Source organism: Lepisosteus oculatus, chromosome 11 (genome assembly GCF_040954835.1).
Source record: "Lepisosteus oculatus isolate fLepOcu1 chromosome 11, fLepOcu1.hap2, whole genome shotgun sequence".
NCBI classification, from domain to species: domain Eukaryota; kingdom Metazoa; phylum Chordata; class Actinopteri; order Semionotiformes; family Lepisosteidae; genus Lepisosteus; species Lepisosteus oculatus.
This window is the reverse complement of record NC_090706.1, coordinates 14,967,131-14,991,024: the sequence shown is the minus strand read 5'-3', so window position 1 is coordinate 14,991,024 and position 23,894 is coordinate 14,967,131. Positions and strand designations below refer to the sequence as shown.

Genomic DNA, 23,894 nt, shown 5'->3' with positions numbered 1-23,894 from the left:
GCCCCGGAGACAGCGGACTCCACGCCAGCCCCTGCCACTCCATGCAGAGCGCAATTACTCCACTCGCCGCGGGCCGCCCAGCCAGGCAGTGCAGCGCATTGCTTTTCATTAGCGGCACATTCTTTTTATAGCAGTGAAAAGACCCTCTTCCATTCATCACTCAACATCTGTTTGCCCTGGGTGATGGATGGAAGACTTTAGCGGGCTGGGTTTGCAAATTGCTCCGATTCATCACTGCGCGTTCCCATCCCTCACTGCTCTACAGCAGGTTGGGAGACAGCGGCCGGGATTCCTGCCCTGTTTCCCTGCTTCCTTGTTCTAAGGGGCTGAGAGGTGTATTCTGTTAACTTTTACTGCAGGAAAGTAAAGGGCTAAAATACCTAGATGAATTAGTGTCTCATTTAACCTCTGGAAAACATTGTGGAAAAGCTTTCTGGATTAGAAAAAAGCAACTATCAGGTTGTTCACGTCTTGCTTAACAGAGTGAAGTGTGAGATGTTGGTGATGGAATGCCATCACAAACCAAAGCTAAAATGAACACATGGGACTGGAGGTTTTCTGATTACTTTGCAAAACCCAGTGTCCTCCTGGAAATGAAAGTGACTTGGCATTATCTGTTTGTAAAGTGAAGCCTCCTTCCCTGCTCTCACTATTGAAAATCATCTCCAATTTATTCACAAATAGTGAAGTAAATTGGGTAAATTGTGAATTGGGGGGCGACAGCTACAGTATACAGGTATGTCAGTGTGAACTTTCAGTGTGTCAAATGTCCTGATGTTTACAGCAAAACACACAAGTTGTTAAGAATGGTGGAAATGAGATGTGCACTCCCATGCCATTCCTGTGTCAAATGCATGTATATTGTAAGCAGAGTGAAGACCAAGAGAACTATACAAATATAAGACCAGATGAAAAGGTCTGTGTCATCCTTCTGTACGTCTTTGTTAGATCCTGATGAACTCTTCTTCTCAACCACTCAAGAAGTGTCTTTCTGTGTAATGCCTTTGCCTGCATGTGTGAAGTAAGCTGTGACATTTATTGCTTTACACACCTTACGTGCACATAAACTTTACAGTATAAAAAAGACAGTATAACAGACCTTTTCAATCAATGACCCCCAAGTGTCACTTTTTCTGAGAGCATGCGTCTGCTTTGTTAAAAATGCATTCCTCCAATTTTAGAGACATGTACAATCATTGCTAAATAGGCTGGGCTGGAAAACATGAGTAATGAGCCTATCAATCTGACGCCATGCTCGTCTTTTCTTTTCATTCCTGCTTTTCGTGTTTGTTCTGTGAAGCTCTCTGCCAAATGAGCACAAGGTCTCACACTGCAAATGTTACAGTGAGGACAACAGACTCTAATTAGCCAGACACCATCTGTTGCTTGCCAGTGTCAACACCATGCTGCCTAATAATAGCATTTTTAATTGAAATGAATGAGTTAAAGGGGGCGAGGGGGATCTCATCAGAATGGAGATGGACTTGGGGAGTATTCTATTATTTTTTGACAGGGAACATCCTCTTGTCTTTAAAACAGATTACCCCTTTTAAACGATTCCTTTAATCAATCCCATCCCTGTAGGTGCCTATTAGGAGTGCAGTTATGGATCATTCAAACTGAAATGAATAATAATGATTGTTTTACAGCTTCTCTCATGAAAATTGTTGATGAAATAAGGTGGTTGATGTAAATGTCAGCAGTGTAAGACAGTCTGCCTTTTCCTGGTAAAATAATGAAATTTTTGTGAGGCCAGCAGGTCTTGTAAGTACGTGGAGGGGTAATTTCAGAGATGAGACAGATTAGTAATAGCCCTAGACTTGCTTCAGAAGCCATCAGAGGGAGCAGTACTAGTCGCCTGGGCAATTGTGGTTTGCCAGGGGCTGTCAGCACTTTGTGGGCACTGTTTCATGGGGTCTTCCTTCCACCTGTATACTTCCTGATTAGCAACTTTTGAGAATTATTTTGCCTCAGGAATAGCAACAAAACACAATGCAAAAAAAGTTTCAGATTTATTTTTGGACTGAACTCGTTGAGTGGATAGTCAGAGATCATCTACAGGATGTGAATTAGTCCAGACAGACTCAGGTACAGTTCTTGTGATCATTTTACTTTTTTATGATTTTATATTTTGTAGAAAATCAACAGTACAAATTGGCAAAGTACAATAATTGTAAGACAGTCTTTGTTTCTCCCATGCCCCCTTCCCCCCACAGCCTAGTGTGAGGGTGTTGCACAGAGACTTGGGGGTAATAACCTGGTATAGGCAGAGAGCAAACATGTGTCTCAGGAGACAGCAATGAATAAGGATTCAGGTTTAAAATAAAAACACAACAAACTACAACAGGCTTAAAATGAATTTTACCTCAGGTTGTTTCTGGGATTGCTGGGAAAAAGAGGCTTTCTGACCTGGTTTTCACAAAGGGCAGGGGCATTGTTACCTTCAGGAAAAAACCTCACGGTGCAGCTTGGCAGAGTAACTGCGTGGCGCTCAAACCGACGTCTTGCCGCCTCTCAGCGGAGATCTGAAAGACAAGGGGCTCACGATTGCGCTTTGAGCATGATAGGTCATCAGATTCTAAACTGATCACGGCTGGCCATGTTGAGTATGAGTACTGGTTTGGGACCCGAGCAAAGAAAGGAAACTCAAGTGGCTGCTTCAAGAGGTGTTGGTGGACTAATACAGTAGGTGGTGCTCTTTCACGTGGCCCAGAATCTCCAGTTCACTGCCCCAGTATGGTAACAGGGGACATTGTGCTGTAGGAGGTACAATCCATCAGATGAGACATTAAAGTAAGGTCCCAACTATTTGATCAATAAAGATTCCATGGCTCTGTTTGTAAGAGTAGGGGCTGTGAATACCAGCATCTTTGAGAACCTTTTACAATTTGGTTCTCAAAGAAGTTCCACCTTAAGTCAGTTAGTGAAGCAGTTTGTCACTTTTGTGCCTGCTGTGCTGTATAATCAGGCTGTTGGGGCAGGAGGGCTGCTGCCGCCCAAGTAGGTCTTCTCCGGTGTACAGTGTATATACTGTACCTGTATGGCTCTTTGGTGTCCTGTGGGATGACAAACGCTACATGAATGCAATTTTTTTTTAATTACACTGTGAAGTGAACTTTTGAAAACACTTGGCCTGAGAAACAGAAAAAGAAAAGTCTGATCTACACCATTCCACCTCAATTGTCTATTTTTCCCATTACTATGGAACAGTAGAAAAACGCCCAGATCTCGATGATGTGCCAGTTCTCTGCCTGGTAGAATTTGTTGATCCTAAACCCATCTCTAATAACTGTTCACTTTCAATCAGTGTTCCCATGTCTGACGAGCCAGAGAGGTTTTTGCGTTGTGGTTGCCCTCTCTCTTGCAGTGGGATGATGTGCTCATTACTCATGTCGCACAGAAGTGCAAATAAACTCTGAATTTTGCCACAACCCAATAAGGGGTCATGGATTAACAAAAATTATAGCTGTCATGCACAAGTTTTTGAGCTGTTTGATTTGTTAAGGATTTGCAATATTACAGTTCATTAAAAAATAAGCTGTGGTTGTCTGCTGATTTCTGAATCAGTGTCAGCTCTGGGCACACAAGGTGAATTTGATTTCTCTAAGTGTTTAGAACTTCCCACCAGCACTAAGCTGTGCTTAGTTCATTTCACTTAAGGACAATGTCTGTTTTAAAAGATGGCTGTGAATGTCTGGGTATGTACTGTATCTGTTTCAGTGTTTTTCCTTTGCCTTTAAGTCTGCTCCTGTGATTTTGACTTTTTCGCATCTTCTGAAAAGTAAAATCACTCTGAGGAAATAGAAGTGTCCCTTTGTACTGCAGACTGATGCAGTCAAAGCAAGGAGACGCCTGTGGTATTTTGCCCAAGGTGTTGACTTGCTGCTCAAAAAATCCAGAATTGGATCTCTTACAGTGAGATTCTTGTTTGTGTGTATGAAAAAGGGCTGCCCTTCAAATCAACAGCCATTTAGCAAAGATCCAAAGAGACTACAACCACAATGATAATGGAATGAAAAAAAAACAATTTTACAATTTTTTGACATTTAAATAAAAAACAACAATTTTTTTAGACTCCAAGCAATTCCAGTTTTTAGGTAGTGCTGTGAAATTCGTGATTTCTAGTGCAGGGTCAGTCGAGGAGGATTATCACCTCTCAGTCAAGGGTGGCATGCTGCTTCCTCAGCCTGCGTTTCCTTTGGAGTTATCCGTTGTTTCCCGGGAGCTGTAGTCATCCTGGGACCCGTCACTCAACAAGGTCTTCTCCTCTGCGAGGCGCCTGGCACGAGCTTACAGCTGCTGACAGGAGGAGCCATCCTCCCTGCCTGTGCCTGGTGTCTCCGTGAGCCTGGGAGCCTGAGGGGATTCTCTGTGATTCTCTCTCACACGGGAATGTGTCCAGGAGTGAGCTGTGCGGCTCAGGCCAGCAGCCCTGTGTGGAGCACATCTGCCCAAACATCTGCTTCAGCTGTGCTCTGCCTTCTCAGAACTGCTTGAAACTGTAAAGCTGCCTTGGTTTGGCTTGCCTACTGAATTAGTTATCTTTGTGTTTTGTAGAATGTATTGCCTTTGTAGGGATTTTGTATCTCTGATGTCAAGAGGCTTAACTGCTTGACTGCACTATCTATCACAGTGCTGACAGAATTTTCTCTGTCTATATTTAGAGCTTGTGAAGCCATGATGGGCCATCTCTTTGGGACCACAGGAGCTGTGGCACACCTTCAGAACCGGTGAGATTCTCCTTGCTTATGTGGGATTGTTATGCATACTGCTCTGATTATCTTCACTACTGCCTTCTGAAATACTGGGGCTTTGCAAAAGCTTGGCAACTTCATCACAAAATGGGTATTAAAGATTTGCTTGTCTCCCACAAAATCAGGCTGATGCTGTGTTTATTACTATTGTGTTATCTGTCTTCAGCAGGAAAGTCACTGCTTAGTTTGCCAATTAAGAGTGAAAATAGTAATTAAGAAACATGTAATTCAGGGTTGGCCTGAAGGTCCTGCAACTGCATGATGTATAAGTGCCACTTTCCTACCTCTTCTTTTTGAATAAATGGCACAGAGGGATTTAAAAAGAAACTGCAGAACTATCCAATCGGATATGACCTCCTTCAAGAGGGCACTAAGAACATAGGCATGTAATTGCTTATTTCGGTCTGCTGTTTTTGCAAGGAATTACCGTAAATCGAAAGAACCTGTTTTTACTTGTAGTTACAGCAAGCCATTTCAAGGGTCATCAGCAAAAGTAGGAACAAATTGCAGAAGTGTTTTCTAAACAAGAATAGCCTTTTTTCGCAGCCATAACAGAGGAGTCCCTTAAGCTACTGTATGACTAGGGGTTAGCTGAGGTCTGCTAACAACCCTTGTAGTTTTGATGGTGTTTTGGTAGATACTCTTTTGCAGTTGTGGTTTTAGATGTCTCGTTGTTATTGCTGTAATTTGAAGCTGACACAAGGATTTTTAGTCCTTAAGATGTGTCATTACGGCTCTTTGATCTTCTGCATTGGTAAGACAGTGTGCCAGAAATGCCGTGGAACAACTGTGTTTTTGTAACAGCAGTGCTGTACTGTATCTCAACTTGAAAAAAACAAAATTGCATGGCATTAGCACAAACTACTGAAATTTGTCTGAAGTCCAATTGAAAGTTTTAAGAAGACTGGCTATGCAATGGATATATTATTCTGATACTTTTTTGTACTAACTTTCCACTAGCATTTGTTTTTGGAATTCTGGGTTTTTTTTTGCCCGGCAAAGAAGACCTGGAGTTTTAATCATTGCTGGTGAAGCAGTCGAAGTGCTTAGGCAAAAGAGCCAGGATTTTTTGCTCAACCGTTACAGTTTTACAGGGTTTAGATTTTGTGGCCATTGAACTTTGCTTATGTTAAATTGCATTATGTTAGATGCAGCGTAAATTCAGTTAGATAATGCATTTTTAATCACCCGTTTTCCTTTTTTATTGAACCCTTTTTTATTAAATAAGCAATATTTTAATGCAATTGTGTACTTTTTTTCACTCCGCATATCATAGCCCTTGCTTATAAGTACCATTATTAATTCATGCGTTTCTGCAGCCTCGCTGGGTAATTGAAAATTCATGTTAACCGAAGTAGGCATTCATCAAAGGCAGAAGATCCATGCTCGCATTCTGATGAGCAGACACAGATGAGTTCCCAATAAGTGAAGCTTCACACAGCATCGCCAGACACCCAAACAGTTACCACCGGTTGCAGAACTGCTCCCATTAAGGCATATTAATTTCATAACCATGCATCAGAGATCTTGTTGTGCAAAGCAGTTAGAAAGTAAAACATTTCCAATGTGGTCTTCAGATAAGTGATCGGTAAAGAGTTCATGGTAGCGCACTTTTTAGGTAGGGCACAGAATTGTACTCCCTTATACCCCTTTCCTTGTCCATCTGCCCACTGGGTGCTAGTTTCGAGACCTCTTTTGAAATCAGAACTGTTGTGCATCTCAACTGATCTACCTGCTGGGTGAAACTCTTAGTTAATAAAAGATAAAAGACTTTAAAATATATAACGGCTTGGTAGTCCTGTGTGAGATACCAAGGTTTTAGAGAAGTTAATCAGAAGGTCCAGTAGCGTTTGAGTCACCATTCAAGCTTTACCTACAAAGAATGAAAGCATGGGCAGTTTTTAATCAGTCAGATAGAGTTGACCAATATTAATGACTTTCACTGTCTTTCCCTGTGCTTAAAATAAGACAAGAAGATCGGTGTGTTTGCTGTAAGTAGTCATTGCTCATGCTGTACATTAGAGAATTGTTTAAACTCCGGACACTGTAGTGAATTTGTTAAATAAAGGGATATACTGTAGTATAAGAAACGATCTGTTTTTCTTTCTGTATTACAATTACGAGGGCTGTATCAGCAATACGCATGCAGGCAGGAGGAAATCTAGACAGAATAATCATATTTGAAAGTGGAAGAATTGATCATTGAAACTGTTGCCCATTTCACCAGGCTTAAAGAAAGGTGGGGGAGATCTCAGAGTCTGAAGCTGTTTCTCTGGCTTTTGGCTGTGAAAACAACAAAATTGGAAAGCGATGGAAAGAGTCCGTGAAGCTCAGGGGAAGCCAATGTGCATTTTTTAATTATCCCCCTGTGCCCTGGGAGACAGTCGTGTTTGTTATGTGGGGCTGGGATTTTTGACATTTAAAGTGGGCGAAGGCAAGCCAAAGGTCACATGAAGGTAGGATCGACCGCAGTCCAGCTGGGTTTTGGGAGATTTCCGTGGTGGCGGGCCTTGATGGATTAGGGAAGACGCGGGGAGTGGTGGGGAGAGGGGCGATGATTTACTTTGCTCTTTCAGTTTAACGGCACAAACTATCCGCTAGGCATTTGCCGATGACAACATTTGTTCAGCAGATGTGTCAACACAAATATCCCTTCAAGGCCGAGTGGCGCTGAAAGAACGGGGGGCTCCTGGGGGACCCCGCCACGCCAAAGGCGCTGCAGCAGAAACGCACGCTTTAAAAGATGGCTCAAGACATTTGGAGAGCGGCACGCAGCCGGATGCTCATTATTCCTGAGCTCTACCATACGGTACCCTATGGTGGTACAGTTTATCAATGGGCCCAGCCAGGCTTTGCATTTTTAACTGTACACACCCTGTTTTTGTTTTACAAAAAAATAGAACCTGAAATCAGTTTCAGCCTTAACTGGCATGTGATCCCAGTGGAAGAGGTTGTTTTTTCTTATAGCAATATTTTTTCCAATGGGTTGTCTAGGTCTTCATTGTTTAGAGTAGTTTCAGGAAAGGTAGGTGCTGTTCAAAAGGACTTTGAGTTGTTTTTTTATGTTGCAGAATCATCCTGTAATTTCTCAGCACACCCTGTGTGCAAGACATACGAATAAGAGGCTTACTTAAGAACTTGACAATGTTTCATTTTATAAGCTTTTAAATCTGGCAGTGTATTTGTAAGGGCAGCAAGCCCTTTTTTGCTTCTGAGAACATGGAGCTTGTTTTAGTCTTGAGAGAGGAAATGTAGTGAAGTATCATCCAGTACATTTTTCATTATGTACAAGCAGTACTACTTTCCAAATGTAGTTGAGAGAAGGATGCGCAGAAGGGTGCTCTTTAGCGCTGTGGGATAGTAGCTTGCAGGAACATCCCTTCCTGACATTTTCAGAGAGGATTCATGCAAAATTGATAAGGGACTCATTAATATGCTGGACTTGGAAAATCCTATTGACTTCTGCAGCTGTGCCTTGCAGCTCTTTTAGGGTAATTAATTTAATAATGGGATCAGTGAAGCCCAGTGATCAAGGGCTGTCCCTGTTTTACATATTAATGAAGCCCTATGAATCCTGCATGAGACATTTATGGTTGGATGAGGTGCATTGAATTGCTTTCTCTCTTTTCTTCTTAAAACCACAGCTAGCTTTGGGAAGTCCATGCCCGCATCCTGATGAGAAGCTTAAAGCCTCTTCAGCAAAACGTTTTCTAATGCATGTTTAGAGGTTTAGGCAATGTTATTTAGTTTGTTTTTTCAATACATTTGCATTGTTTTATTGTATTTATTTTTCTACTTAATCAATCTGCAACAGCATCCTTAACACTCCGCTGTATTGCTCAGGGGTGAAGGGGACATGGAGACAGCCCCAGATGCTGAGCCCAGTCTACTGATCCGGGAACTGCTGGGTGACCGCCTGGCTGATCCCAGTCATAGTGAACTGCTGGCCCTGTCAGATCCCAGTCATAGCGAACTGGTGGCTCTAGGAGAACCCAGTCATAGCAAACTGTTGGCTCTGTGAGATCCCAGTTACAGCAAACTGGTGGCCCCAGGTGATCCCTGTCACATTGAACTGGTGGTCCTTTGAGATCCGAGTCACATGGACCTGGTGGCTCTGGGAGATCCTAGTCGCAGTGAACTTTTAGTCCTGGGAGATCCCTATCACAGGAAACTGGCAGCCCTGGGAGGTCCCAGTCACAGCAAACTGGTGGCCCCGGGTGATCCCTGTCACAGTGAACTGGTGGTCCTGGGAGATCCCAGTCACAGTGAACTTTTAGGTTTGGGGAGATCCCAGTCATAGTGAACTGGTGGCCTCGGTAGATCCCTGTCACAGTGAACTATGAACAGGTGGCATGGTCAAGGTGAAGTCGACCCACTTTCACTGGCTGATTCCCATGGTAGCATTTATTTAGCTTCTAAGATTACATCATATTCAGAAAGCCATCAGTTACCTGCTTTTACTGTAACATATACATAAACCAGTATCTGTTACAATGTTGGCATTTATTTTTAATAAATAAAAATGACCTGAACTGAACTGATATCTATCCATCCATTTTCTAATCCACTTGATCCAGTTCAGGGTCGTTGGGGAGCTGGAGCCTATACACCCTGGACAGGAACATACAAACTGCATGCAGATGTTCTGGAATTGAACCAGGGCCCCAGTGCTGTGAGGGAACAATGCTAACCACTGTGCCACTGTGCCTCCCTATTGTCTATACAGTATCATGAACTAGAGACGATTTAGCCTGGCATATGTACAGGTTGTTATGACTATATGCTCTGTAAATCTACAGTACAATACAGTATTAACAATAGGTTTGCTATCAAAGAACTAAATTGTACAGATGCAAGGTTGCTCATATCAGCTCTTATATCTATTCATACTGTACAAAGTCTGTTGATCGTGAAGTACTGTTTGCATTGTTAGATAGTTTTAAATAAAAGGATGGTACCAGACTAACCCTTTCTGGGATGCTTAATTGGCGATTTTCACTTTCTTGTCTTAAGCCTGTCTTTCTGCTTATCCTTCAGAGGGGGGTGAAAGGGATTTGGAACCATTCACATTTGTTGTCTGGGTTAAAGCTCCTTGCATCACTGCCTGCAAAAAAGAGATCCATATTTAGTGTCTGAATCTTTGAATCAAACTATGTTCTCATTTTCATTCTAAGCACCTGCCAAGTGTCTGGGTTATTTTTTTACAGTGTATTGATCTGAAATTAGTCAGGTCGTATTAATGTTAATGCCGTCAGAATTCATTTTTTATGACCATTCCATAAAATCAGTGGCAATCAGCCATCTTATGCAGTGGTTGAAATGTGAGGCGTCTTTCCAGGACATTCCTAGTTTGAGCCCCAGCTGTACCACTGACTGTAACCCAGAATTACTCAGCATAACCCCATTGTGTGAAGCTCTGTATCCACAATTATCAATGTCCTTGTCTCAATGCCAGGAGATTTTCATGGGAGGCATCCAGCACAAATCTGGTCAGGTCTCCCTTAGAGCTACTAAAAGTCACAATCGTAGTACTGCATACCTTCAACAGATGCAATTTTTTAGTTGTTAGAATTGGTAACAAGTCATTACTCACCTGAAGAAGGCTCCACGGCCGAAACGTTGTGTTTTCTTCTCTTTTCAGCATGGAATAAACCTATTACTTGTTCTATTACTCAAGTCATTACTTCTTTAGGGAAAGTAAACTTTTAGGCAAAGTCATTAGTCACCTCTTTAAGGTGTAATAAAACACAAATATAACAGAAGTGTTGTACAAGAGCTGAAAGTATATATCAGTGTGAAAAGCAGATCAGGGGAAGAAAACCTGCTTTTCCTTGTGTTATAGACGTGACTTTCCTGAGACGTATCCCAAGAATATCAGGCTGGAAAATATTTAAACTCTATGATGATTCACTATTGTTTTTAAGGCTAGGGGTTGGGGATATGCTGAAATTTACTCTTGATGAAATTGTGTATCGTGCCAAACACAATTGTTGGCCTTTAACAGAAAAAAAATTGTGACATGTAAATCAGAAAGGGCCTGAAAAGGTCTCATTCAGTCTGTAAAATCAGCAGCATCCAGTTAAATGCCTAGCTTGCTTGTTTACTGTGAATCATGGCATTATGATTAATTAACTTCAGATTGGGTTATCTGTCAGTTTAAGCTGGGCACCGTGCAGAGAGAAAGGGCTGCAGATCCAGAATATTTTTGAGTCTACAGGTCTGGCTGAAGCCGGAGTGTTGATCCTGCCACAGATCTTCAGTGTGTTTGTTCCTGTTTTTTCTGTGTTTCGCTGCTTTGCTGCTTCCTTCTGCTGTTTGCCTCCGCATTATTCTACACCCCCCCAGCTCCCGCCCAATGCAAACTCTCAAGATGCTTCCCTGAGTTGTCTCTCAAGCATCAACCACTGGCATGTCAGTAAATCGAGCAGCAGATGGCTGGGGAACATGAAAGTCTGGAGTTTCCACAGAGCGCTTAGGCACTAAGACTCCCCACACTTTTTAATAAATGGAGGGAATCATGTGGTGCAGCTCTCCTGTTGCACTATGTAGCTTCGTTTAGCTTTTTCGTTCATTTATTCCAGGGGGACATTAATGTACAGCACGATTCTGTTTTTTACGCACATGCACAGACTGGAAGAGTCCGTGTTTTTTTCGTGTTGTACAAAAATTTGCATTGGTTAAAAAATCGCTTTTGAACAAATGGCTGCTGTGTCAAAACAAACATTGACATTGCAGTGCAGTGAAATTGTTCACCACAATGTCATCACAACCTGCAGCAGATGACCATTCGTCCCTTCTGCCTTGTGTGGTGGTTGGTTAGTTAACTAAAAGTTAGTTTAAAAGGATATCATTCAGCCATTTTTGAAAGATGCCAGGGTATTGGATTCAACAATGCCGCTGAGTAGTATGTTCCATATTCCCACAACCCTGTTCTTAGTTTTAATTACAAGTTTCTTCTTGTACGTCTTTTACCCTCTGGTTCATGTTTCAGTGTTCATTCTGAAGAAATCCACTGGGTTGACTCTGTTAAAGACTAAAGAGGTTATGTTCCTTCATTCTTCAGTCCTGGAATATATCTGAGACATCCAGAGCAACAATATCATTTCTATAATGATCTGAGCAAAGTTGTGCACAGTATTCTAAATGAGATCTTATAAGTGCGTTGTACAATTCTAACCTAAGGATTTAAATCCTGTGCTTTTAACTATATATTTGTGTGTAGGATGTTGCCTTGGTCAAAATGAACAGCTTTTGGGGTAGGGGGCTGTCCAGTGAGTATAAGATGGAGTGATTTTCACTCGTTTCTGATACAATAATAACTAAGCTTCTTGTTGCCATTCAGTGTGCTTGTGTTGTTTCTTTCTGCATTTACTTTTTCTGTCTCCCTTAAATCCTTCTTCAGCTGTTCCCATCCCTATCCCTGAATATTGCTTCTGGCAAACTCTTTAATTTTCTTTCCTTTGTTTTTCTTTCCTCAGACATCTCCGCATTGTCTGTTGAAAATCTGGAGAAAAAAGCTTTCTCTTTTTTTCCCATTTGTCAGAAAATGATACAGCTCTCCTATTTGCAGGTTATTAAAAATCGATACCTCCAATTTGTTTAGTGATTGTTCATTCCAGAGCTGCCTGTTGCCCTTGACATGTCTGGTGTGATCCAGGGCTGCGGAGTCTAGGTCACAGGAATATCTTTGTTAATGATGCTATTACATGTTTATTTCTCAGAGAGAGCAGTGTGCCCACCCCATCTGGCAAGGAGCAGATGGATCTTGACACTGTGTCTGTTTTTTTCTTTTTCTGTTTGCTGTATTTTTCACGGAAGCTTGTGGCAAGAGGATAATGTCTGGTGTGGGAAGACATCTAGGATGCGATCCTGGCACTGACCTTGATCTGTGCTGTACATTCCTTATAAGACTGCATGTACTGAAGCCCACTCACATGAGTAGTAGGAAATTAAAAGAAATGGAGCAATCTTCAAGTGCAGTGGGGTTTATTAACTGCAAGAATTTCGGAACCTTGTACATTGCATAATGCACGCCAGTCCCATCAATGACTCAGCAGTGCACAGAGATAATGGAAGGCCTCGGGGAAACGTGGTGCGCTGTCATCAAATCTATCTAGGAATCTGCTGTAGGTTTGCAAACAATCAGGTGCCTCGGATTAATAAAAGCTCTGCTAAAAATACTGTAGCCAGATGTTTTGTTGTATTTCTAAGTGACAGAAATAGGCATTTAGAACATTGCACTATAGTTGAGTAAATAATACTATATGTTCAGGCCACACGACGCAACTAAAAAAGAGATGTGACTGAGACTGTCCTCAAGGACCATGAGTTCCTTAGGTCTTAATATTTCTGCTTGCCGGCCTGTTGCATCTGCTCAGTATGCACACAGAAGCAAAGGACCAAATTTGAGTATTCTAGCATCGTAGGCTTTCAGAAACGGCTCCAACACATCATTTAATGCCTCCTAAAACCTCAGAGTGTGACTGGCCTTTTTAATTTACCACAGCCCCCCGCCTTTTAAATGCAAAGCAAAACTAATGAAAGCAAGACAACAGGCTGAGGAAATTTCAATCTAATCCTCAGACAGATTCTTTTTCTAGCTGCAGGGCTATGCGATCCGTGATTTAAAATATGACAGGGTGGGCTGTGAATGGGAATGAACTGAAGCACTCAAAAAAATTAAATAAAATTGCCAATTTTACCTGAGGCTTTTGTTTTAAAAGACAACTCTGGGCACAACACATTTAAAAACCAAAATGGATCAGGAATTTACAGTTGAACAGCTTCAGTTTCCCCAGGCAAGTGAGTAAATAAAGCAGACCTTCAGACATCACTCCTTTGGGATGGAGCCCGAAGGCAAGTAGAGGCAGAGGACAGTGAAGAATGTATCCAGAGAATCCGGTATACTAAAGACCTGTGGCCAGTTGTGTCCATGCAAAACTGTGATCTTCCACTCATTGCCTTGAAGAAAGCCAATGACCTGTGCAGTTCTGTTCTGTTCGGTTTTTAATTGAAGTAAAATTAACATGCTTTATTGTAGCTGTCACATGTGATATTTCAGGGATATGGGAATCCTGTGTCTCAATTCCCTGCTTGCTTGGGCAAAATGTACTTTAGCTTCAGCTGTGCTAAAGTGGTGCATTTCCCAATTAATGGTGGGTCTATATCCAAATAATTGTGTGACCAGCTGGAGTCACTGTAATGAAGGATAAAAGAAACAAGACTCAGTTTTGCTTGGTTTAGGGGTTTCTGTTCCTGAAAAGTAAGTAGCTTTATTTTTCAGGGAACAGGGAATGAAGAATTTTGCAGCAAAGATGCTGAGTACTGTTTCTTTTTTAAATGCCCCTGTGTCCAATATAAGCTTGTGCAGAAATGCACAGACCTGTGGTATAATGCACATCTCCGCAAAGCAAAGCCCTTGAATACAGAGAAGTTCTTTCTATAATGAGGCACCAGTTCTCCATCCCCGGGTCCATTTAAATGTTAATTTGGCTCTCAGAATACATACAACTTCAGTAGTCGCAACAACATCTGGTTTATCAATGCTACTGTTCTTAGAAAAGCAGCAGCAGAAAGGGAAATGTGACAAATGACTAAACAAAAGGCAATACTTTTTATTCACAAGTATCTGCCCAGTATTGCATAAAATATCGGCTGTATTATATCATCCAAAGAATCTCAATCAGACATCTTTTGTATGGAAAGCTTGTAGAACTTCATAGTTCCTCTGGTTTGGGCACATATTTTTACTTTATTGCAAGAAATATTGAGATGAAAAATTAAAATAATACTATTTTTTACCAGATTTGACCATCTGCTGCACTCTAATAGTAAGAAAAAAGTGCTCTCTAGGAAACACGCTGCTCTGCAAATTCTATCATCCTCCCATAAAATAGGCCATATTGACCACATCCCTAACTGTGCTAGAAGCTTGTTGATCTAAAATCCTTATCTCAGTAAATTGGATTCTGTGCTTTTAATCTGGTTTAGCTCTAACTTTCGTCGGCGTCTACAGTCAAAGTCTGTCCCCCAGGATTCTGCTGCTCATGAAAGGGTCAGACACTCTTGCAATGACTCCTTCTTGCAGTTCTGTTTCCCCCCAGCAAAAGAGAAGCAAAACCACACCTATGGATGGCCCTGTCAGCATATTACTCTCCTGCACGCATACCTCAGTTGGTGGGTTTGACACTTTCACCCAGCAACCCTTGACATCTGTGAATCACCTTGCTGCTAATCCCCTGTGAGTTGGGAGCTCTGTAGTGAGTGTGGATTAGACGTCTGTGGTGACTCTGTCTCTTCTTCTGGTGTGGTGGGGAGGGTGGCTAAGAACATCCTTTTTTATCTGTCAGCTCTCCTGCAATTATAGAGTGGTAAGCTTCACTGCATGTGCTTTTGTTGGAGTTTTTTTTGCCATATTCTCTGCCACGGATCAACAGAGTCCACAGATATTCACTGACTGTTCTAAGCAGAACAGACATTTTCTGAGTGAGGGCTTTTAGGTCTTTGTATGTTGGCTTTTTTTGCATTCTCCCTTTCCCAGATGGCCGTTCTTCACGTTTTTCCCAGATTCCCATATTAGTGGGAGGTTGAAGTCGGTATGGGACCTTTGTAAAACACCGGATACCGCTGCAGGTAGTATATCATGGTCACTTTTACTGCCTGCATGAAGTGTGCTGTGTCAGAACATTGGGAGCTTAAAACAAATGGGCCGTGGTTATAAAACAGTGAATTTAAAGGTTTATAGTGCTTCACAAATCACTGCCTAACGAGCGATGGGTTGTAAACACTCCAAGCAGAACAAAAAAAAATACAATTAAAATGTCCATTAAAGGAATAGAGTCATTATAATATGATGCCCCACAAAAGAGCAGTGTAGTTTTTCTACCTCTTCTCCTTTAACGTTGCAGTAAAAGCCATTCTGCCTCCTCATGTGGGAGAGGTTCTGAATTGTTAGGGGCTACCAGTTGCCAATTGCCTGAACCACTGAATATCTGAGCACTATATTTGCTAAAAGTCAGCAGTGTCATCTGACTTTACTGGGGCACAGTGGTGTAGTGGTCAGCTTTGGTGCCCTGGGTTCAATTTCTGGGGTCAGTCTGTGAGGAGTTTGGATGTTGGCCCCATGTTCACATGGGGTTCTTCCGGGTGCTCCGTGTTTTTCCTACAATTGGAGTTGGAAGACACGCTGCTGGGTTAATTGGCTTCTGGGAAAACTGGCTCTGGTGTGTTCCAACCAGGGTGTACCCTGCCTTGTGCCTGTTTGTTTGCTCCGCCACAACCCTTAATTGGAAGAAGCGGTTATAAAATAGACAGATCTGAATTGACTCTATTTTTCCAAGGCTGGATGACAAACATGTTATAAAAATTGCACTTTATACTTTTTTCATTCTTCAGATGTCATTATCTAAGGCAGATTATGGAAAATAATAACAAATAGTACAGAGCACTGTTGCACTGGGATTCTCGGCGACTACAGATCAGTCACATAATGCAGCATGTAGAGTTGGGAGATACCCTCACACAGAGCAACTTATATTGTATACTGTATATTAACTTTTCTGGTACAGTAATTAATAATCATCTAAGTACAATAAGTTAAGAAAATGACAAATAAGGCAGGCTGACTGTGCAATGCAAGCACTGTGCTAGGCAAATTGAAATGGTAAGAATGTGATTTAAATAGTACAGACACTGTGGTACCAGAAGCAGCTATGAAGGTGGATTGGTGGTCTGATACTCCATATCCACAGTGTTACAACAACCTGCCAAAAAAGTGTAATAAGTGATACAGCAGCAATTCAACAAGATAATGTGAGCATACAACAGCAAACAATAGTCCCAAATCAGGCTTAAAAATTCATTGAAAATATATGAAGGTGCTTCTGAAGTAGACATTAATCCTTGAGGTGCTGATGATAAATTGGAGTATCAAGGCAGAGAGAGTGTAGGCGTTTTAAGAAGCTGATCTGATATTATCCCTTCATTTGTATGACACTGGGTGAAAGGTAGGTCTTTCCAATGGAAATAAACAGCGCCACTTTTCCTTTGCTTAGGGCAAAATATCTTGAGTAAAGTTTAAACGTTCAGGAGAAGTGCACCACTGTTATTTATGCACTGCAGCTACCTAAATCCAGAGGAAATTGAATAGTGCATTGTTGGAACAATATGATTAATTTCTTGATTAATTACAGTGCTGGGTTTTTTTAAAAAAAAACAGGAAATTAATTGAAAAAGCGATTTTGTCATTGTCTCAAGACATCCATAGTCTCATCTTTATAGCTCCTTGATTTAAAGGGGTGTGGGGAGAGAGGTGGAGACTGTTTTGCAGAACCCTGCAGCAGTAAAATGAAAATACACCCCCAGTATTATAATTCTAAAATTTCCCTCTCTGTGCACCTTGAGGTTCTGTGCAAATATTAGCCTTCTGCATGACACTTTGCTCGATGTTCAGGGGGCCAGTTACGAGACAGAGGTGTGTTTGATTCTGCTCTGTGATTTTGTTGTCTGCACGCTATGCTGTCTCAATGTCAAGGCTGCTAATTCAGAATGGGTGAGGTGAGCTATATCATTTTGCCCGTCTGTTTGTCAGCACATCCATCTTTACACCTTCCTTCTTGTGCTGCCTTGAGGAGGCGGAGGTCAGGGGGGCATGAATCAAGTGCTCCCCCAGTTGGAGTTTTGAAGGTTGTCTTTCTCAGCTCTTCCAGTGCTGTCAACCCTGAGCATGATTATCTCACACACAAATCCACCCAGCTGTGATCCAATTTCTGCAAGAAATCCTGTTTCATGTTTTTGTTTTATCCTTTAGTGAGTCTCCTGAGTCTCGCAACCCCCCCCCCCCCCAAAAAAAAAAAAAAACAATCTGCTGGATACATTTTTGACCACCACAACTTTACTGTAAAGTTCTAAGTCTTTAGTTGTTTTTTCAGGTTAAATTTGAACCGCACAGGCAGAAGTGTGCTTGTATCTGCTGAGCATGTTGCATCTGAGCCTAATCTCTTCTTTTTCAATTTTTAGAAAGAATTAAGCAAAACAGGAGTGCTTTGTTAAACTGGACTGAGAAGGCAGCAATCAGGTCATAAAGTTATTAAAACACCTTTGTTTTTGGTTCGAGACTTCGGAGTACTGAACATTGCTCTAAAATGAAAACTCTATGGTGGGCCAACTTGTTTACCTTGCTTTAACAGTCTGTGGGATGTGAATTAATAAACAATTACCCTGGAACTGGCGGTGAAGAAACTTGACGTTTTAATTTCCAGAATGTGAATGACTGTCAGCTTTCCAGTCCTCAGCAGGTTCTAATTACAGGGAGTGTGCATCTGGGGGCCAGGCCAGGCTGGAGTGCTGAACGATGTTCCCATTATTCCATTTTATTTCTATTTTTCCTTGACTGATTAATGTTTAATAACGCTGATCCCTGCTGTGCTCTCAGAATACAATTCTCTTTTTTTAATCAGCAACGTTATGATACTTTTACACTAGCATTATTGAAATATTTATAGCCCAGCTGTTCTGCACAGCAACGCGCTGAGCAGAGGTCACCACCCAAGCTGCTGTACCTCCTTCTCCATGGTTGCTGCCATAATGATGGGCTTCCTGCACTGCAAGAGAGAGTGTTGTCTCCCCCCAAAAGGGTCAGATCCCCTTCTGAGGCCAGCAATTGCTTTTGTTCTCTTGTGCTGCCTGTGTGCATTTCCCCTACAGTCCAGCAGAGAGCATTCTTCTTGATAGATCATGAGTAGACGGCTTGGCTTTACACTTCCACTCCCCTTCTGTCTTTCCATTGCAAGACTGTACCAGCTAACCCCTAACTATGAAATCATCTTCAACAGCACAGACCTTATCGGTTAATTAGAAAAAATTAGGTACTAACTAGTTAAAAGTCCTGAATGGGAATGAAATTCAGTGAAATTCACTGCCATCCCAACATTTTTCATCATACTCATTGCTACCTATGTGTCCATTACCATTTTCTACCATTGATGCTTCCGCCATTGTTTCTCACCTAGTGATAACACTGTGCAGTCTGTGTAAACTGTTCTCCTAAAGGTAGGTGAATTGCAGTGCTTCATATTTGTTCATTTCATGAGTTTAAAGCTCCTCAAGCTTCACAGAAAACTCCTGCATCCCTTATTTAACTGCATAACCCAGGGGCTCTCCATTCCTGGTTGTGGAGGGCTGGTGTGCCTTTAGTTTTTCTAGGTTTCTTTAAGATAGCAGCATCTGAAGAACAATAGAGAAGATGTAACAGTAAATTGCTCCAGTTAAGCCAATAATGAGCTGATTTAGGTAATTAAGAGTTGGAAACCTCTAAACGCACTGGTAGTTTTGGACCCCTGCCTTAATTAAAAAAAACAAGACCAGATAGATTTCTGCAGAGCAGTCAGTGTTACAACCTACGGTATGTGTTGGCAAGCACAGACGTAGCCCTTCTTAACCCTCCATGTTAGCTGGCACGCTGTTGCCATCTTTTGCCTTTTGTATTACTTTCCGAAGAGGAGACTATCTGCCTTATAAAACAAGCAAAAGGCCAATACTCAGCCATCCCACCTGGGAGTGGAGCAGGCCAGAGATTGACAGTCTGCAGGCTGGAGACTGCTGTGCAGCATGACCAAGTGCTTTAGGCCTCTGCTGGTTGCTTGGGGCTATTGAGCTCTCAAATAAATTAGATCAGAGTTTTAAATCCTGGGTTCCCTGTCTCAGATCACTGCAGAAATCAGGGCCACCTGTGCTTTGGTCCATTTCTGTACCCCGCTACCTCAGAACCGAGCCACCCTCTGAGATGTTTCTAGGAAGTTGCCTGCCGGCAGTGTGTGTCAGCTTGAGAAATGCAGATGAGAATTTATCCTGGATAATGTCACATCTATTTTCCACCAAGGCCTGTGCCAAAGATTTACCTTGCTTTAACAGTTCATCAATGTGAACACACACACAGGAGTCAATGTTTCTGCTGTTTGAAAGGGGTGCTCACGGTTTGCACGGCGAGACAGATGATGCAAGAAAGAGTGAATGAATAAAAGAAAAAGTCTTATTAAAAAAGAATAATTAGAAAATGTCCTAATTTATCAAAGTGGATAAGGTTCGGTGTGACAGCTTTCTTACCTCTGTTGTGAATCCTAAGAGAAAAGGAAAGCTGAGAAACAAGAGATAGGAAATAAAATAAAACAGGGGTAGTACTGCCTAGACCTCTACCTTCTCGGATGTCTAATTGCATGTCAGAGGTGGACCCGGACTGCCTTGCAACGATCTTTGTTCAGATCTATGAAGACAGCCGTGGCAAGAAGCCAGACAGTGTGTCTCTGACTGTGGCACTGTCTCACCTTATAAACAATCCCGGGTGCGGGTTATCTTTTCATCTCTGGTAAACCTGGTGCAACAGGTGTTACCTGCCTGTATTCAGTCACAAAGTGTTAGGTAAGTAATAAACTTCAAACTTTGGGTACTTTTCAAAAGTGTGAGCACCTGTACTTTACCCTGATATACCTTGGTTCACATGTTCTAAAACCTATTGATTTGCTCTTTCTTTGACAACCAGTGTACGGTACAATTAGACTACAGATGGCACCAATGTCCCAGGGTTACACAGTTCAAGAATCTCCTAACTTCCAGGCCTTGGGGATCTGACAAGAGGACAAGAGGCAAAGCTTAGTTTTAGTTATAGTAAATCCTATGTGTGTCACCTTTTCTGTCACATATGGAGGCTTTTGAGACATGTACAGTAGGTGTCAGATCATCCAATGCATACTGTACTGTATATGTTTGGCTCTTTCAGCCAATAGCAAAAGCAGTATTTTGTGCAAAACGGCTCTTAATGTTACAATATTCAAGTCGCTAGTTTTCTGAGTGGAGCTAATTGTATTCAGATTTCGCATTAGATCAGACTACAAAGGGTTGTACAGTAGTTTAGAGAGATCCATCCCAGACTTTCATTTGCAATATCTTAGAAAACAGAAAAGGACTTCCCCTGTCTTTGCCTTGATTGTGTGCTGCATATGTTTCAGAAGCTGTTCCTTCTAGCACAGCAGGGAGACCAGGATATGCTAGTCCTGTACCTAGTGCTTTATGTGTCTCTTCAGAGACTTTGTTTGTGTGGATTTGTGCAAACATTCACTTTCTTTTAGGCCTCCATGTTCTGCTTTTCTTGGCTTGTAAAAGAAAAAAAAAACAGAATCAAAGGATAAAATGCTGAGGTGCACTTCAAAGACTCGGGAGCCTATGCAGACTCAGAGTCTAATCTCCATTAATTAATATATAGTGTGTACAGTATATTAAGATGTATTCTCATCAATGTGTTAATTATTCATATACAGTATGTACTGTAGAAACCAGTTTAGAAGATTTCAAGAAGTGCAGAGGTTAAGCCATGCAACAGCAGTTCATCAGGTCTAGTGGAAGTGATCACACTACGCCTACCCTGGAGTCCTTGCACTGACTTCCTGACAGGTTTCGTGTCGTCTACAAATTCCTCATGCCCACTTATAAGGCTTTGCTTGGCTCAGTACCTGTTTGAGTCACTATCGTCTTACTCCCCACCTCACAACTTTCTTTCGTCTAGTTCTGGTATCCTATCTGTCCACCAAGCCTATCTACAGTACATACTGTGGGTGATAGGGCTTTCTCCTGCTATGTCCCAATATGCTAGCTTCCTGCTCTAGAACTCTATCCCTAAGGATATCTGAGACTAACTTCCTTGAGCTCTTTCAAATCTAGACTCAATGCCTTCTTTTTAGAAACTTTTATTTAGGGCTTTTATTTGACTGGTTCTGTGTTTTTTTGTTCTGTAAAGCACTTTAAGAAGCCACATTTAAAGGCGCTATATAAAAAGTTTATTTATCAGTTCAAGATGGCTGAATTATAAGGCATTGCAGGAGTTCTCACATTTTATTTTATTTTGGGGGAGCTCCTGAACCATGCTTTGGAGCACTTTCACGTGTCACCCAGTGATTTTGAGCAGGTGAGTTTCTTTATACAAAATAGAGTTTCATCAGGGTGATGTATCTTATACTTTACTTGCATGAAGGGAGCTGGAACCTCATGTTCAGATGAAAAGTCCATTATCAAAATGTTTGGATTGTTAAGGATAGGGTTCACTCAGAAATATGAGCATTTTGAGTTTACTGCTTGTTGTGTCAAAGGTTTTGCATGTAATATATTTTCGTTGTTGTGGTTTACCCCTGCAAAAGATATGGTGTCTTGCAACTTAGATCTTCCCAAGGACGTGTAGCCCCCCAAAAATGTAATAGTCCAGAATCTGCAAAGGGGTACTGCCAGTTTTAGATTATTTTCTAACACATTATCTTTACAGAGTTCATTATTGAAAAAATGCAAAGCCAAGTCATTTTATTTCCAAAGGATTTTTCTAATTATATTAGCTTGGCTACCATACTGGAGCGCCATTAACAGAAGATTAAGCTCTAGAGGCAAGCTTAGGATATGTTAGATTTTTATATTGTTGCAAAGGTGTCGTGGAATCTGGCATCTTATCATACAAATTCAATTAGTTCTGCTGGAGCTAATGTCAGGATTTAAAAAGGCATTTATATTCAGCCCTGCTTTCCCGACAAAGTTTTATTCACAGACTCTTATCTCCATACTGCTGATAGCACCCGTGTTTAATTAAAGTCGTTTGATTAAAACTCTGTCTGATAATGAATTCTGAATTTCCAATAGTTTTCTAATTACCCCTGTTTGTAATTTTCTGGTTGATCCACAGAAAGGTGTAGCATCCATTGAATTGGTCTCTTAGTTAGATACAGGATGTTCTCCTGGATCTGTTTAACATACCCAAACCATACATCTGAGTTCATGCTATGATGATACTAATCAAAATAATGTAATAACATTATTTTACTTTTGGCAGGTACAGGATATTTAAAAAAACCTTTCCCGTTGAGCCCCTGAGTGGCTCATTCAGTAAAGGCTAGCCAGTCAGACTGTATCTTCCTCTGCGGGGGTTTCAGGTCCAGATGTAGTCCGTCTCATTAGCTACTGTGACTAGAAATCCCAGGTGATGGCAGACAATGTGCTGAGCACTGAGTGAAGAGTGCTTTGGAACGTCCTTTGTCGCACTTATCATTGTCTAGTCGGTGACCAGTATAACTTAATTTCTGTATTTCCTGTATTTGGCAGCATTTGGTTTGTGGCTCCCTTGGAATTGCAGGCTTGGGCAATGTCTTCACATTCCACAAGCCCTGGGACATGGATGGCTATATGGCTATAGTGTCTGTGGCCTGCTGCTCATGTCAGCAGTCTGTTCTGCATCTGAGGCCTGGGTGCAGCTTTCAGCACCGTGTGGCTGGAGGTGTGAAAGGAAGAGGATGCTCTGATGGAGCATCTTTTAGAAACAGAGTCCATCCTGTCCTCACCTTCTCTAGTGAGAACAGTCTGCAGTTGCATAATTTGTGTTTGGGTGTCATAATAATAATAATAATAATAATAATAATAATAATAATAATAATAATAAATATTCCTTTCACTTACAGTATACAGTATAGCGCTTTTCTAGACACTCCACTCAAAGTTCTTTACAGGTAATGGGGACTCCCCTCCACCACCACCAATGTGTAGTTCCACCTGGATGATGTGAGTGCACAAGTACACTCACCACACACCACCTATTAGTGGGGAGAACAGAGTGATGAAGCAAGTTCATAGATGGGGATTAATAAGAGACCATGGCTGATAAAGGTCAGGGGGAAATTTGGCCAGGAAGCAGGGTTACACCCCTACTGTTTTGACGACACCTTTTTATAGTATAGTGTCCCTGTCACTATACTGGGGCGTTAGGACCCCCACAGACTGCAGGGTGAGTGCCCCCTGCTGGCCCCTCTAATACCTCTTCTAATACCTCCTGTCATGGGGCAGGAGGTCCAGTATTCTGGACGCCCGGGGTGTTTACAGGTTTTCATTCCAACTCACCTGTTACTGTCCTAAATCAGCTTCACTGGGCGAACTTAACTTCTCCCACCTCCTCTGCAAGTGGTGCTGCTTTAGCGAGACAGGAAACCGGCAAACACGCTTGGCCCTCCAGAACCCGGATTGGACAGCCATGATTTAATTTTTTTGGGATGAAATGAAAAAAATAATTAAAGGCTGTGCAACTCTTGTGATTGGCTTTGAGCAGTCACCGAATGAGCCATG

General features: G+C 41.8%; 1 long non-coding RNA gene across 1 annotated transcript in view; it reads left to right on the top strand.

The window, feature by feature from the left end:
- LOC138241837 (uncharacterized) overlaps positions 1–23,894 on the top strand; it is a 301,671-nt gene that overhangs the window by 69,697 nt on the left and 208,080 nt on the right. The window contains exon 2 of the long non-coding RNA XR_011191095.1: positions 4,665–4,730. This is a non-coding gene — a long non-coding RNA (uncharacterized lncRNA). The remainder of the gene's footprint in view (positions 1–4,664; positions 4,731–23,894) is intronic.